This window comes from Mesocricetus auratus, unplaced genomic scaffold (assembly GCF_017639785.1).
Source record: "Mesocricetus auratus isolate SY011 unplaced genomic scaffold, BCM_Maur_2.0 Super-Scaffold_100009, whole genome shotgun sequence".
Classification (NCBI taxonomy): domain Eukaryota; kingdom Metazoa; phylum Chordata; class Mammalia; order Rodentia; family Cricetidae; genus Mesocricetus; species Mesocricetus auratus.
The window spans coordinates 19,362,954-19,379,082 of NW_024429193.1; the positions used below are offsets into that span (position 1 = coordinate 19,362,954).

Here is a 16,129-nt window from a genome sequence, read left to right on the forward strand (position 1 = left end):
ATGTAGTTACCTTCCTTCTGGACTGATTTCTCTGCTTCCAAGAGAAGGTGGTAGTAAGTACTGGAGATAAACCATGCTTTTATGCCCCATGATGATGGCAGCTTCTAGGAAATACTCACTTTCAGTTTACAAAACCACTCTGTAAGCATCTCAGGCAGCTGTTGACTCCAATGGCTTCCACTCCAGATGATGTCTGTGCTCACAATAACTTTGTTCTGACTTCTATTATATCCAAGGTTTGCTAGCATCAACTAAGCATCCTTCATGGTCTGTTATCAATGTGTTCACTGTATATTATTCTAGAGTGTTAATTATCTATTGTTTATATATATTCATTTGCCTTCATAGGGGTTTGTTATTTTCTTGTTGTTCTTGTTATGTCAACCTCACTGATTAGGGATGAAAAATAAGCTAAAAAATAAAAATAAAAATAGTGTTTTTATTTATTTACATGACTCTAGGGTTTCAAAAATAATCCCTAAAATCTATTTATTATTAAATCACAAGGCAATAAACTTTTTCTGCATACCTCTGACTTAAACGGGCTTTATACTTGGAAACTTCTTGCAAAATACTAGCCATATCCAACTTGTAGCACCAAGGCCATCAGAATCTGTGTCTAGGATTAAACCTCCTGGGAGTCTGTGCAGTCTTTCTCAGTGGGTTGCTGACAGATGCTAGGACATACCTCTTCGGTTGTGGTTAGTAATATCCAGTTATTTCCCAAATATTGTTCATTATGAATTTGTTGTTTGGGACTGTTTCATAGCAAAGATCACAGAATGCATGGAAAATGCAAAACCTGATTTAGGTCTAAATATTAACTGTCATGATTTTTCACGCATAAGTTTTACCATTTTAGATAGCTAAATTGACTGTTTTTTTCTTTTTTGGGAATTCTTGTATTTGTAAACATAGTTTATGTGTATTATTCATAACTTCCTGGGGCTTAGTTAAATAATCTAAAGTGGATCCAAACATAGTAACAATGTTAGAATAAGGCAGCAGTCATGACTTGTTGCTTAAGAGAATTTCCTGCCCTACCAATGAACACAGGTTGGATTCCTAGTACCTACATCATGTGACACCCATCCCCTAACCCTTTAATCTCCCTCCCTCAGAAAACTAAATAAGCAAAAAACAATGGTAGGATAAAATGAATTGATTAAAATAGACGTGTGAAATTAGTTAATAAAAGAAACTAAACCCGGTGATCACTTTCCATATCTTTTCAGATGTAGTAAATTATGCATTCAACTAGGAAATGTGATTTCTATAAGTTCAGAAATAACTACAGTTTTTGTTAAAGATATTTGAAGTAGACTTTTTGGTACTAATGCTAGTGTAGTCAAAATTCACAAATGTGTAAAGGAAAAAAATAGTTAACATTTTAGTGACATTTTTTAAAAGTTCACAGCATTCAAACGAAATACTGTAGCTGAGAAGTGGAAAATGACTAAGTTATCTCCAGTACGTGAAAAAGGTCATGAGGCCTGCCTACCCACTGAATCCACCCATCTGCCGGAAAGCCATAATCAGACAAAGCTTTGACATTATTACAGGTGGAGAAGATAAGCCAGGTCCACTGATTATATTCATAACTTAACATGATTACTACTTCTTGGTTTTCATGGCAACTGTATTAGATTTTTCATTTCTTAAGTTAAAATGTTAAAAGTATAAGGTTTTACTTTGATGGTTTTAATGTTTTAAGTATCAAATCCTTAATTATACAATCTTTATTATACATTGGCATAATCAAAGGCTCTAATTTTACTTACATTTTAAAAACTGAAACATCATCTTTCAGTACTAATGGCAAAGTACAACAGAATAACCAGATGACTCCCCAAGAGAAGCATTCAAGTTTAAAATAAATTACATGTAAATGAGTTCAAGAATTCATTTTACATTCATACAGTATGCATATTATATGAAATGAAAGTATATTAATAATAAAGTGATTTTTAAAACCTATTAAAAGGAGACCCATCTGTTACATGATTATACTACAAATAGAATTGGGGAAAATGAAAAAAAACAAGCAATAGGTTAAAAAGTTTAGACTTTTGTTGACTGGGTCAGGATATGCAAACCCTGGTATACTAATGCAAAATTATTAGATTGTGAGTAAGGAACATGGCCAAGAAATACAGATGAAATGAAAGTCATCACATAGTCTGAATGGAAATATGTCCAATAGTCATGAAGATTGCTTTTGCAATTTCTTTAAAGAGGTGACTAAATATACTGCCATGGGAATGAATTTTCTAGGAAGCAAGGCATCTGTATCAGGCATCTATGTGAAGTGCTATCGACCACAGTCCTTACAGTCTAGTTAGAAACAAAAATTATCTATAAAAGATTAGAATATAAGAAATGACCACTAATATGCTTGCTTTATTTTGCAACATATAATCTTAAAGATGGATCCTATGGCTAAATTATAAACAAAACCTTTCATGGATTTCATGTATAACTAACAAAGACTAAAGAAATACTTATATCCCAAGATGAATGTTTACAAGGCTCTAAGGTATTTGTTTGTGAATAAAATATTTATGTCAACATTTTCTAAAATTTCATGTCTTCTTAAAGTCTGTGAGAGTAAGAAAATTACTAAATTTATGAATATCTGAGTGTGAAAATGCAAAATTAAGACTTTGGATTTTAAAATTCATGATTAACTAATGTACTTTTCTCCTCTGGGTCATGAGAAGGAACATGACACTTGTACCTTCTAGCTCAATAGCTAGAGTTGACAACAACTACAATGCTTACTCCCTACAATCATCACTCTCAAATGCTTCACTCCAAAATGCATCATGTTCTACCTAAAGATCTGCTTCTCGGCCTTTTATCTTTTTAAAAGACAAGGTCCTGGAAATGGTTTTAAAAAGTCAGTTTCTCTGATCATTAGAAACACAGTCTTAAGCTGCCAGACCCTTTCTGCCTTAGATCCCTACAGAGAGATGTGGAGGCAGAAAAAAACAGCCAGCATCATCAGCCGCCATTCCAGGCTTGCCCTTTCAACCTCCAGTAGAAAGGTGAGTCCCAGGGACTCTACTAGCTCACCCTACCTTCTTTGAGTCCCCTGACCTGCAGATACAGGACCTTCCTGCAACTGAACTCAACAAAAGTACCTGAAGGCAGATAAAAGCAACCAGCAACATTGTTCACCATTTCTGGTTTTTTCCCTCTACCTTCAGAGAGAGAGAGAGAGAGAGAGAGAGAGAGAGAGAGAGAGAGAGAGAGAGAGAGAAGAGTAGAGGTTACAGCCTTGAACCCATAACCATCAGCCCACCAGGAGAGGGAGAGACCAACCCTATACCCACTGGAATAAGAGATGGGAAGATAACACTATAAGAACACATCCAAAAACAGAAAGACTTATATGATACTACTAGTATCTAAGGAATCAACATGAGCAAGTGATAAACACCCAATCACTGATGAAACAGAAGAGAATGACCATAAAAAGAATCCCATGAAAATAATAGAGGTCCTGAAAGAGGATATGAGAAAATCCCTTAAAGAAATGGAAGAAAAAGCAAACCAAAAATTGCAAGAAATCAACAAATATCTTAAAGAAAGCAAGGAAAGTCAAGAAAAAAATCAATCAAACAGATGAAGGAAACAATGTAAACAGTTCAACACCTGAAAACTGAAATAGAGACAATAAAGAAAACACAAACGAGCCGGGTGTTGTTGGCACATGCCTTTAATCCCAGCACTCGGGAGGCAGAGGCAGGCTGTGAGTTCCAGGCCGGGCTGGACCCACAGCCTCCAAAACAATACAGAGAAACCTTGATACATAAAAACCAAAAAAAAAAAAAAAGCCAACAACAACAAAAAGGAAACACAAACGGAGGGAATTCTGTAAATATCAAAGCTGAATAAACAATCAGGAATTATAGATGCAAACATAACAAAGAGAATACAAGAGATAGAAGACAGAATCTCAGGCCCTGATGTTAAACTAGAAGAAATAGATTCATCGATAAAAGAAAATCTTAAATACAACAAATTCTTAACACAAAATATCCAGAAAATATGAGACACTGTAAAAAGACCAAACCTAAGAATAATAGGTACACAAGAAGGTGACGAAGCTAGCTCAAAGGTACAAAAAACATATTCAACAAAATAATAGAAGAAAACTTTCCCAACCTGAAGAAGGGCATGCCTAAGAAAGTACAAGATACTTACCAAACATCAAATAGACTGCACAAAAAAAATTCCCCTCACCACAAAATAATCAAAACACCAAATGTACAGAATAAAGAAAAATATTAAGAGCAGCAAAGGAAAAAGGTCAAGTAACATATAAACACAGATCTATCAGAATCACAACTGACTCATTCATGGAAACTCTGAAATCCAGAGGGTCCTTGATAGATATTCTACAAACACGAAGAGATCACATATTCCAGCCCAGACTACTATACATACCAGAAAAACCTCTCAATCACTATGGATGAAGAATGCAAGATATTCCATGATAAAACCAGATTTACAGAATACACATGCACAAATCCAGCCCTGTAGAAAGTTCTGGAAGGAAGGCTCCAACCCAAGGAAGTTAACTACACTCACAATAACATAGGCAATAGATAATCTCACTTTACCAAAAGACAGAAATACACACAACACCACCACCAAATATGAATCCAAAACAAACAACAATTAACTATCAATGGTCATTAATATCAATCAATATAAATGGTCTTAACTCACCTATAAAAAGACACAGGCTAACAGAATGGATACTGTAGGAATGAACCCCACAAAGTTATCTGCCCATGAGGGCGGGGACAAGTAAATTAGCACAGGTAGAGATAAAAGGAAGCGAAAGGAAAAACGACCTCCTCTTTTGTAAGCCGGCCACGCTTCTGACTCCCAGCTTGTGTGATTCTTTCTACTTCGGCTGCATACAAGATGCACATCTCACCTCCAAAGACAGATTTACCTCAGAGTTAAATCTTTTCCCAATCAAATGAATCTAAGAAGCAAGGGAATGTAGCTATCCTAATTTCTAACACATTATATTTCAAACTAAAATTAGTCAAAAGAGATGAAGAAGAACATTTCATATTAATCACAGGAACAACACATTAAGATGAAGTTTCAATTATGAATATCTATGCCCCAAATACAAAGGCACCCACATCTGTAAAAGAAACATTACTAAAACATAAAGCACACATCAAGCCTCACACGCTTATAGTGGGAGCCTTCAACACACCACTCTCACTACTGGACAGACCATCAGACAAAAACATAACAAAGACACAAAGGAACTAAAAGAAGTTATGATGCAATTGGGTTTAACAGACATCTATAGAACATTCCATCCAAACACAAGAGAATATACTTTCTTCTCAGCACCACATGGAACCTTCTCTAAAACTGACCACATACTTGGCAATAAATCAAACCTCAACAGATACAAAAAAATTGGAATAACCCCCTGTATCCTATCAGATCACCATGGCTTAAAATTAAAATTCAACAACAACACAAATTGTAAGAACCTCCACAAACTCATGGAAATTGAACAATGCTCAACTGCATAACTCCTGGGTAAAGGAAGAAATAAAAGACTTCCTAGAGTTCAATGAAAATGAAGGCACAACATACCCAAACTTATGGGACAGTCTGAAAGCAGTTCTAAGAGGAAAGTACATAGCACTAAGTGCCCACATGAAGAAACTGGGGAATAGCCACACTAAAGAATTAACAGAATACCTGAAAGCTCTAGAACAAAAAGAAACAAACTCACCCAGGAGGAGTAGATGCCAGGAAATAATCAAATTGAGAGATGAACTCAATAAAGTACAAACAAAGAAAACAATACAAAGAATAAATGAAACAAAGAGTTGATTCTTTCAGAAAGTAATCAAGATAGGCAAAACTTTATCCAACCTAACCAAAAGGAAGAAACAGAGAGAGAGCACATGCAAATAAAAAAATCAGAAATGAAAAGGGAGACATAGACTTAACAACAGATAATGGGGAAATCCAAAAAATCACCAGGTCATACTTTGAAAACCAGTACTCTCCAAATATGGAAAATTTAAAGAAAATGGATGATTTTCTGGATAGATATCACTTACCAAATTAAATCAAGAACAGACAAACAAGTTAAATAGACATATAATCCTTAAATAAATAGAAGCTGCCATCAAAAGTCTTCCAATCAAAAAAATCCAGGACCAGATGATTTCAGTGCAGAATCCTACCACAAATTCAAAGAAGAGCTCATACCAATACTCTTCAAATTGTTCCACACAATAGAGGCAGAAGGATAATTGCCAAACTCTTTTTACAAGGTTACAATTATTATCTTAGTACACAAACCACAGACATACAAAACTAAGATAGGAAACAACAGACTAATCTCCCTCATGAACATTGATGCAAAACTACTCAATAAAATAGTGGCAAATTGAATTGAAGAACACTTCAAAATATCATATACCGCATAGGGGACATCCAGAGTCTATCATTTCACTCAGGGTAGGGCCCAGGCACTTCTCCAAGAGTCCAGGCAGAGAGAGCAACCCTATGCAGAAGGAGTTGGCAATAGGGTGGGAGGATGGGGGGGGATGGTAGTGGGGTGCAGGAGGAGGGGAGGGAGAGGGAACTGGGATTGACGTGTGGAACAAGCTATTTAAAATTAAAATAAAAAACATAAAAAAATCATATACCATGATAAAGTAGGCTTCATCCTAGGGATTCAGGGATGGTTCAACATACAAAAATCCATCAATGTAAGTCACTATATATACAAACTGAAAAAGAAAAAAAAAATCACATGATCATCTCAATAGATGCTGAAAAACCCTTTGACAAAATCCAACACCCCTTCATGATTAAGGTCTTGGAGATATCAGTGATAACAGGAACATATCTAAGCACAATAAAGGCAATATATATCAAATGGACAGCTAAAATAAAACTAAAAGGAGAGAAACTCAAGACGAATCCTCTAAAATCTGGAACAAAACAAGGTGGTCCACTCTTTCCATGAGTTCCATGTAGCAAAACTATCTTTCATTCTGTGAGGGGAATATATTACACATTTCAGTTTGAAAATTTAAAAGTTGGATCAAAAATGGTATAAAAGCAGATAAACATATTAACTATGCTTTAAAAACTCTATTGAATAAAATCATTTATTTTTACCAAACATTATAAATTAATTATTTAAGAAAGTGATATTTATGGCAAAGGCTAAAAAAATAACAAACAAGTCTACACAAAATTTCACCTCTGCTGACTTCTGTCTAAGTAGATCAACTTAAAACTGTGCAGTGTTGGGGCAGTAAAACAGCTTAGCAGGACCAATAACTTGCTAAAATTCTGAGGTCAATCCCCAGAACATCCACATGACGCCACCTTGATAAACGTGCATGTACACACAGGCACATACACACAAACAGGAATGCAGATTACAGTGCTTCACTGTGTTGAGCTGTTGAACAGCCTTTCAGCAACGAACAGCTGCAATCCCTAGATGTTTACAATTGTTTCCCGCAGGTTTTGCTGTGATGAGATGTGAGAAAGGAGTGATCATTGTGCTCCTATATATCATGAACACATTAAATATGACTTATGAATTCACATATGACTTCGGATATATACATTTTTATGTTGAAAACCAGAAATGACAAATGCATTCATAAATTAGGTTAATATTATAAAGGCAAAGATATTGGGTACTTTCATTTTCTGTGTTTACATTATTACTTTGAACATGAAATGGCACAACACCTAAAGGATTCCACTTACATGTAAGGAAGGGAGTTTTTTTTACAACTACGTATTTTAAAGAGGGTAACTAAGATAATTTCCCATTTCCTTTAATTTTAAGAACTATAGTTCCTGACTAGGTCAATCTAGAGTTTTAACATTGAACAGAACATCTTTTGTAACTCTAGGCAAAAAAAATAAAATAAAGCTGCCTGGGGGAAAATCATCATGCATGCGTCCCCCCAAGACACACGCTGAACTCGGGATTACACTATAACTTCTAGTCACAAAAGATGGTGATTTGCTTTTCAGTCATCTGTTACCTGCTGCTGCAAAAAATGTGAGCTTTGTTTCAGAAGAGCTTTAACCTGAGAATTACTGCTTGCCACGGTCACCAAGTGAGACAGGCTGAATAATCTAGAAGGCAGCCAGAGAACTCGGTTTGGAAAATAAAATGATCTGTTGGGAAGTCACAGTCATGGCCCCTGCGCCACTGCAGGCATTGGTACAATTCCACACATTCTCTCAGGAGTAACCTAAACTTGAAGGAAGTTCCCACAGAGCACAATGTGTCTCCCAGCAGTAGCTGAATCTTGCATCTTATCTAATAACTGCCTACGAATATACCCTTAGCTGTTATTTCACATTCCTGAGAGGTGAGACTCTCTGTGGGGCATCCATTTTGCCTGCCAAATATTTCTTCAGAAGTTGTTTGTGTTTCTGCTGTTATACTTTAGAGAAAGTTCACAATTTCATGAAAGGGGGAAAACAAATAACCATATAAGCACTAAAAAATTTTGCAGTCCTATCAGTAACATGCATTGGTAAGGGTGATTAAAGGAAATAAGGTCACAAACAGGAAAAATATAAGCAATGTCCATGATTAATCCCATTGACTTTTGAAACACAAGTAGCTCCTGTGAATATTGACACAGAAAATTTGAGATGAGTTGCTTAATTATTTAAAATGAAAATGAAGAAATAGTGTGGGAATGTCACTTTTTCTATTTATTCTCAGGTGTGAAAGAAAATTCACACAGGAAACAATGTATGCAGGCAGCATATATAATTCTGACTGCTTGCCAGCTCAGTGTATAAAAGCTAGATCACATGAAACTGTTAACAGTCCTTACCATGTCTCCCATTACAATCACTTCACCTGGCCTGGACACTTAATAACTATACATTTTAATGTCACCGATTACATTAAATAACCACAATATACAGTATTAATACAAACTTTCCACTTAAAATTTCATACAGTAAGAAAGGGTAGCACATTTCTGCCCTGTCTTGTGTATTCCACACAAGTTTTTTTCCTGAGCTTTGAGGAACTTTACAGGAATAGAAATCTTCCACTTTGAGAAACAGTCTTTGCGATGGTTTCACTTATGTGGAGAGAGCTGGTTGGAGATGGTAAATAATGAGATGCAAATGAATTGAGCTGGGGATGGAGGCAAAAACAATGTGCATGTGTTATGCCACTGTGACTACTTTAGTTCTCCTATGGAGTCAGAAGTGAAGATGGGGAGTGTTTTGAAGCGAGGCACAGTTACTTAAACTCAGACATTATTTTTAGCATGTGATAACCATACATATTAGTGTGTACAATGCCATGTTTCAACACACACATACATTTTATTTGGAACACTTCTGATCATGGCTGTCATAATAAATAGTAGTAGGAAAAGGCACAGAAGAAACGGTTATAAAGCCGTACAAATAATTCAAAGAATAGATGATGACAGCAGAGGTGTGGAGGCTGTGCCAACACCTCAAAATCTGGGTGCCTTTGAAAGTAGAGCTGTAAGATGATGAGAGAGTGGAGTCAAGTTTGTTTACAAAGTGTTTCCCTAAAGCTGGAAGGATCATGTGCCTGTTGAGACTTGGATGAACAGTAGAAAACAGGTCTTGGGGATCAAGAATTTTATGTTAAGTTGAGAAGCTCAGTAGGACAAGGCACAGCTGCCCAGCCTTCAGACAATGGAATCCCAGGATCTGCAGTGTAGAAACAACATCTGACACCTCCAAGGGCTTCTCATGACTCCACACTCATGCTGTAGAGAATGCCTCCACACCCCCTCACCCACACATTTAATAAAGAAATGCAACAACAAATTAATGAGTATGATTTTATCTTACTTCATACATTGAAATGCCTATTATTCAACTAAGCAGAGACAGACATTGGATTTAGTTCAGAGTTCTGGAGTAACATTTAAACAAGGGACCAACACAGTCATAATGCTCTCACCACAGTCATAAGTAAAAGAAGTGAAACATAATCCACTTCTGGAAGACACTTCAGCTTCTTCAACAAGTCTGAAAGATCAGAGAGAATCAGAAAAAGAAATTGAAAAATGGTTTGTGTGAGTAAAATATAGTACTTTGTGTCAAGCACAGAAGTATCTGTAAAATACTCTGTTAAATGTTGCTAATAATTAGGTAAGAGGGGACTGAGGACTGAGGAGACAATCTGGTCACATGGTGATTACTGTGCACCATGGTAAAGTACTTTGCCTGTATTGCAAAAAGTGTAATGTTCCTAGGCTCAACAAGAATAACTAGTTAGGGAGAGAGCACAAATTATTCATGACTGGAGTTCTTAGTAAGTGGAAGAGGTGTATGGGAATGGGGTCCACCAAGCACTTTTAAAATGTGACATATAAGAATGTGCTTGCATACTGCTGGCAGCAGAAAAGAAAAATGCGGTTATGTAAGGGAAGAAGAAACTTTTCTAAAGCAATGTTTTCACATGAGAAGGGACTTGCTGCTGTCCAGTACTGGAGAGGAAGTCCTAGAAGGAGGCAGACATGTCAGGACCTTCACAAACACACACAGCAGGCAAACTAGGGATATCGGTTTACTTACCCTTTACATACAATGGTGCACATAAAATCAACCTGAAAGATTGAGAATGTGTCAAAAATATTCAGCTACATGTAGTCAAAGCAAAGTCAAAGGCCACAACAAAGCTGCTCATCATTTAAACAAAGGGGCATAAAGATAATGCTATTTAGAATGTACTTAGAAATTTTACAATGAAGATACCAATGACTATGCTAACAGGGAAGAGGGAAACTCATGAGGCTTCCACTCAGGACAAAGAATTACTGGCAACTCAATCATATGCGCACAGGCAACACTGGATGAACTGAGCAGGTTATGTAAAAACAATTACAGAAAAAGAGGCCATGGATTTGAGAGCAAGGCAGATGTGGATGTGGAAGGGGAAAAGGATGAGATGACTCGGTGGGTGAAGGGATTTGCTGCCAACTCAAGTTGATCCCCAGATCGTACTTGGTGGAAGAAGGAACAGACTCTCACAAGTCATTTTCTGATCTCTACACATATCCTGTGGTAACTGTGGGCACACGCATGCACGCGCGCACACACACACACTCACACACACACACATACACAATGTAAAAATCAGGACTTATTTTTAAAATATATACATATATATGTGTGTGTGTGTACATATACAAATATATATACTCAGTAGAGCAGACAAAATAATAGTGAAATTTTAAGAGAAGGAAATCCACAGCCTATATCGCTTATAATATTGCAAATATTATATATACACATACACACACACACACACACATATATATATATATATATATATATATATATATATATATACCACATAGTCATAGTAGAGCAGACAAAATATAAACAGATTAGGGGTAGTGCAAAGATATAGATAAAGAAATAAACATCAAAAACTATTCAAGACAGAATGAACTTAATTCAAATATAATCCAATGACTAATGGCATATTCTCAACATTTTGATATTTATATGCCATCCTAGAACCTTCATCCAGTGACTGATAGAAGCAGAGACAGATACCCACAGCTAAACACTGAACTGAACTCCAAGAACCTAGTGACAGAGATGGAGTGATGAGCAAAGGGGTCAAGACCATGATGATGAAACCCACAAAGACAGCTGACCGGATAAAGGGGAGCTCTTGAATCCCAGACTGATGGCTGAGAAGCCAACAGGGGACTGATCCAGACTCCATGAATGTAGTCTCAGTGAGGAAGGCTCAGAAATCACTGGAGCCTTGGGTAGTAGATCAGTGTTTACCATGGTGTAAGAATGATCTTTTGGAGCCCATTCCAAATAGAGGGATGCTCTCTCAGCCTGGACATATGGGGAAGGGCCTAGGTCCTACCCTGGATGAAATGACAGACTTTAGAGATCCCCCCCAAGGAGGGCCTCACCCTCCCTGGGGAATGATGTGGGGATGGGGTGGGGCCTGGGTGGGCTGGTGGAGAGGTAAGGGAGGAGGGGTGGGAGAGGGAGCTGGGATTGACAGGTGAAGCATTCCTGTTTCTAATTTAAATACAAACATCTATTGAGAAAAAAAAGAATTTAACAAAAGGCAAATTCAAAACCATTTCTTCAATTTCTCTTTCTCAAACATGTCCATCATGTTCTCCGCCCAGTGAAGCCTAAGAGGGCCTCTCATAAGCAAGTAAGGACAGAATTGCTGTTTTATTTACTCTATTAGTTTGCATTGATTTATAGCCAGAGTAATAACTTGTAATAAGATACTTAAATATTACTTCCTTGCTGGGAGAACAATTCAAATGCAATAGGATGGTAAGTTACCACTTTTAAACCTAATTTTCATAATGATTAGCAGAACACCTGCAACAGTAAGTGAGAATTATTTACACAACCTCACATAACCATGTTCAAAAACGTAGAACTTCTACTACGTAAATGTTTAGCCAGAAATCTGAAGTAGTTATATACAAAGAAAGAAAGACTTACAAGTACTACATTTACAATTATTTTTAGATTTGTTTGCAATAGCTAAATCTGATATTTTAAATAATACCTGCCTTTAAAAAAAGACCTATTCAGAAAAAATAAAGAAAATGGGAAAACCATATTCTATATTTAAAAATGCAACCCCTTATAATAATGCTGGAAATCTCTGGTATATTTCTTTATTATATGTTAATATGCATTTTCATAGAAATTTAGAAGTAATTTATACTTTTTATAGTTTGTACAATAACATAAATATCTCCCTTTGTTTAAGCATTAAGAAATATTTTAAGATATTCCGCATGTAGAATTAATAGTGATATAATTTTCACGGGCTTATGTAATGCATCAATATTTTCACTATATTCACAGTTATACATTTTCCCTCTATTTTCGATATTTCTTTAAAATGTATGTTACAACTTACATTTACAGTAAAGAAATACTAACTTCAAGTATATTGCTACATATTACTAAATTTGGTATATAGTCTACTCAACAGATTCAAATTTTAACATCAAATTATTTTTCTGCATTGAAATAAACTGGTGCTAGGCATTGGTGGCGCATGCCTTTAATCCCAGTCCTTGGGAGGCAGAGGCAGGCAGATCTCTGTGAGTTTGAGACCAGCTTGGTCTACCGAGGGAGTTCCAGGACAGGTTCCAAAACAATACGGAGAAATCCTGTTTCGAAAACCAAAAAAGATAAAAAAGAAAGAAACCGGCTTGCAAAGAACATGGTACAAAAACCAATAATGCTGGTAAATGAGAAAAACTTGAATTATACCCATGGGAAATAATATGAGAAAAATTACTCTAATCTTTATTTAAAGTTCTAAACATTATTATTCCAAATACCAAATTGTTTCCTAATATCTTAAAATCTGAATGTGCTATTTTATCCACTTACACTGAAATTTTAAGAGAAGGAAATTCATAGCTAATATCACTGATAATACTCCAAGTCAACATTGAAATTACTTATATGGAATTTCTTATGGGAATTTTAAAATGTGTATAACTAAAACAAATGCTTTTGATGACAGTATCCAGTACCAGGCTTGGTTTTCTTCTTGCTGAGTGGATCTGAACTCCAAATAGAGATTGTTGGTTACCTTCAAGGTATTTATGCCGTTATTGCACTCTTAGGATTATCATGTCATGCCATGCTGGTCATTTTTGTGGTTCATAGATGTCATGGTTGGGTAGGACTGTTGGTTGCTTCCCTCCTTTGGAAGGTTGCATGGCAATTCTGGTACCATGTAAGCTAATCCTCAGGAAGGGGACTTTCACAACATCAATTCCAGCTCAGGACTGGAATTCAAACTCTGGCCTCTGTTTTTGAAGTGCATTGTGTCTGCAGCAATAGGAGCTTGCATTACACCTCGTGGTGGGCAGCAAAAAAGAGCAATAGTACACAGTGCTGTGAGACTTCTTGGACAATTGTGACAGATAACTCAACGAGGACATCCTGTTGGTGCTAGGGTTATAGATAGCTGCTTTCCTACCCCCCACTTACCTTCCTTAGGTCTAGATAGGACATTAAATAACAAAATATCCATATGTAGTAAAAGATATTAAATGAATGGTGCTAAAAATATATAAAGTAACATTTTTAAAGGGAAACAAATTTCTTCCTTTTGTTTTTTATTGTTTTGCCATAATAAACTATATTACATCACAACATAGCCTTCATTGAAAATAACCAGGGAAAAATACAAATATGAGAAAAAGATCTAGAAAGGCAGCAAGGACTCCTGGAGAGACAAGAGTATCCTGCCGCATGTACCACATACCACATATTCTACTGCATGTACCAGATATGACTTAACATGTTCCATTTTCTCCTTCTCAACATATTTGTTTTTTCATGTAAACAGATAGGAAGCCAACAGAAGATGCTGCTAAAGGAACAGAAACAATAAACTGTGAGCATAGAGGCTGAAGTGAGGGCTTGGCGTTTAACAGCCCTTGCTGATCTTCCAAAGGACCCAAGTTTGGTTTCCAGCACCCACATCAGGTGACTCACAACCCCTGTTAACTCCAGCTCTGGGGACTCCATATCTATCATGACTGCTTGAAATCGGATGTTAGCAACAGAAAACCAGGAGAGCAACTGCTCTTGAGTGTTCGGTGAGCAACAATATGGGAACTGACATCCTCATGTGAGCCCTGGAAGCAAACACAACCAGAAGTAAGGAAGGAACTGGAAGAAAAACGCTGAATTTGGCATGCACGTTATAGAGCCTTCCCCTAGGAAGATAGGACAAAAGCAACTGAAGACAAGCTACAGCTGACAAAAGTTGGTGCAGCAGTCCAAGTGAAAACTAAAGGGAATTCTTTAGGCAGAAGGAACAAATGCATAGCTTACCACATATATGAAAGTAACTCACATGTAATGAGCTTTAATTCAATGATTATTATACAAAGTCATAATAGTATATACGGGAATTAGCATGTCCAATGAAACAAAACAAATCACAATGGACCATAGTTATCTAAGTACTCAGAATTATGTAGGAAGTATGAGAAATAAAGATCTATTAGCTGCTGGGGAGTTGACTCAGTAGATAAAGTTCTATGCAAGCAGGAAGCATGAGACTCTAATTTCAGATCCCCAGTACTCATGTAAAAGTGAATAGTGGGGCCTGTGTCTGTAAGCTCAGCTCTGGAGGGGGTGATGCAGAGATAGGCTTGCTTGCCTAGTAGTCAGCTGGTTTAGCCAAACTGTTCATGTTCAGTAAGAAACCCTGCCTCAAATAAATAAGGTGGATAACAATCCAGGAAGAGACCCACCTTTGATAAATGGCTTTTACATGAACACGAACACACACAAACACACACAAACACACACACACACACACACACTACAACCACCAACATAACAATACCACCACCAAAACTCAATCTGATGTTGGTGGGTGATAGTCATATATACATATATACATGCATACATATATATCCATATATATATATACATATATATATATATTTCTCTTATTGATCGATGAATAAAATACTGATTGGCCAGGAGCCAGGTAGAAAGTATATGCAGAGCTACCAGGTGAGAAGAATACTGGATAGAGGAAAGAGAGAAGCTGCCAGAGAGAGATGCCATGTAGCTGTTGGGAAGATAGGACACTGAAAGGTCCTAAGTAAGGTAAAATCATGTAGAAATGCATGGATTAGAAGTTACAGGTTAGTAATTAAAACCTATTCAGCCAGTAAGAGGCCTGAGCCATTGGCCAACAGTTTATAAATTATTATAAATCTCTTGTGTGTTTATTTGGGGCTGAAGGGTGGCAGAACCAGGCTGGACAGAAATTCTGTCTTCATGATGTCACACAAAGCAAAAAATTTTTTTGTCTTCCATTTCATTCACTTAATAAATTTGCTTAGAACTTACAATAATTTACAAAAGTGGGATTAATTGACCTTTGAACAAATTTTATAAAACAGTATGAAAATATTAAATACAATTCAATATTTTCTGCTAAACGTATTAGAATGAAATAATCATCTCATGAATTCTGTGTCTGTGCTGCTTCACAGTAGAGAGGCACAGGATTTGGTGTTCTGTGGAG

General features: G+C 36.5%; 1 protein-coding gene across 2 annotated transcripts in view; it reads right to left on the reverse strand.

Annotated features, from left to right (window-relative positions):
* Positions 1-16,129, reverse strand: part of Stpg2 (sperm tail PG-rich repeat containing 2) — a 456,622-nt gene that overhangs the window by 20,651 nt on the left and 419,842 nt on the right. The window lies entirely within an intron of this gene.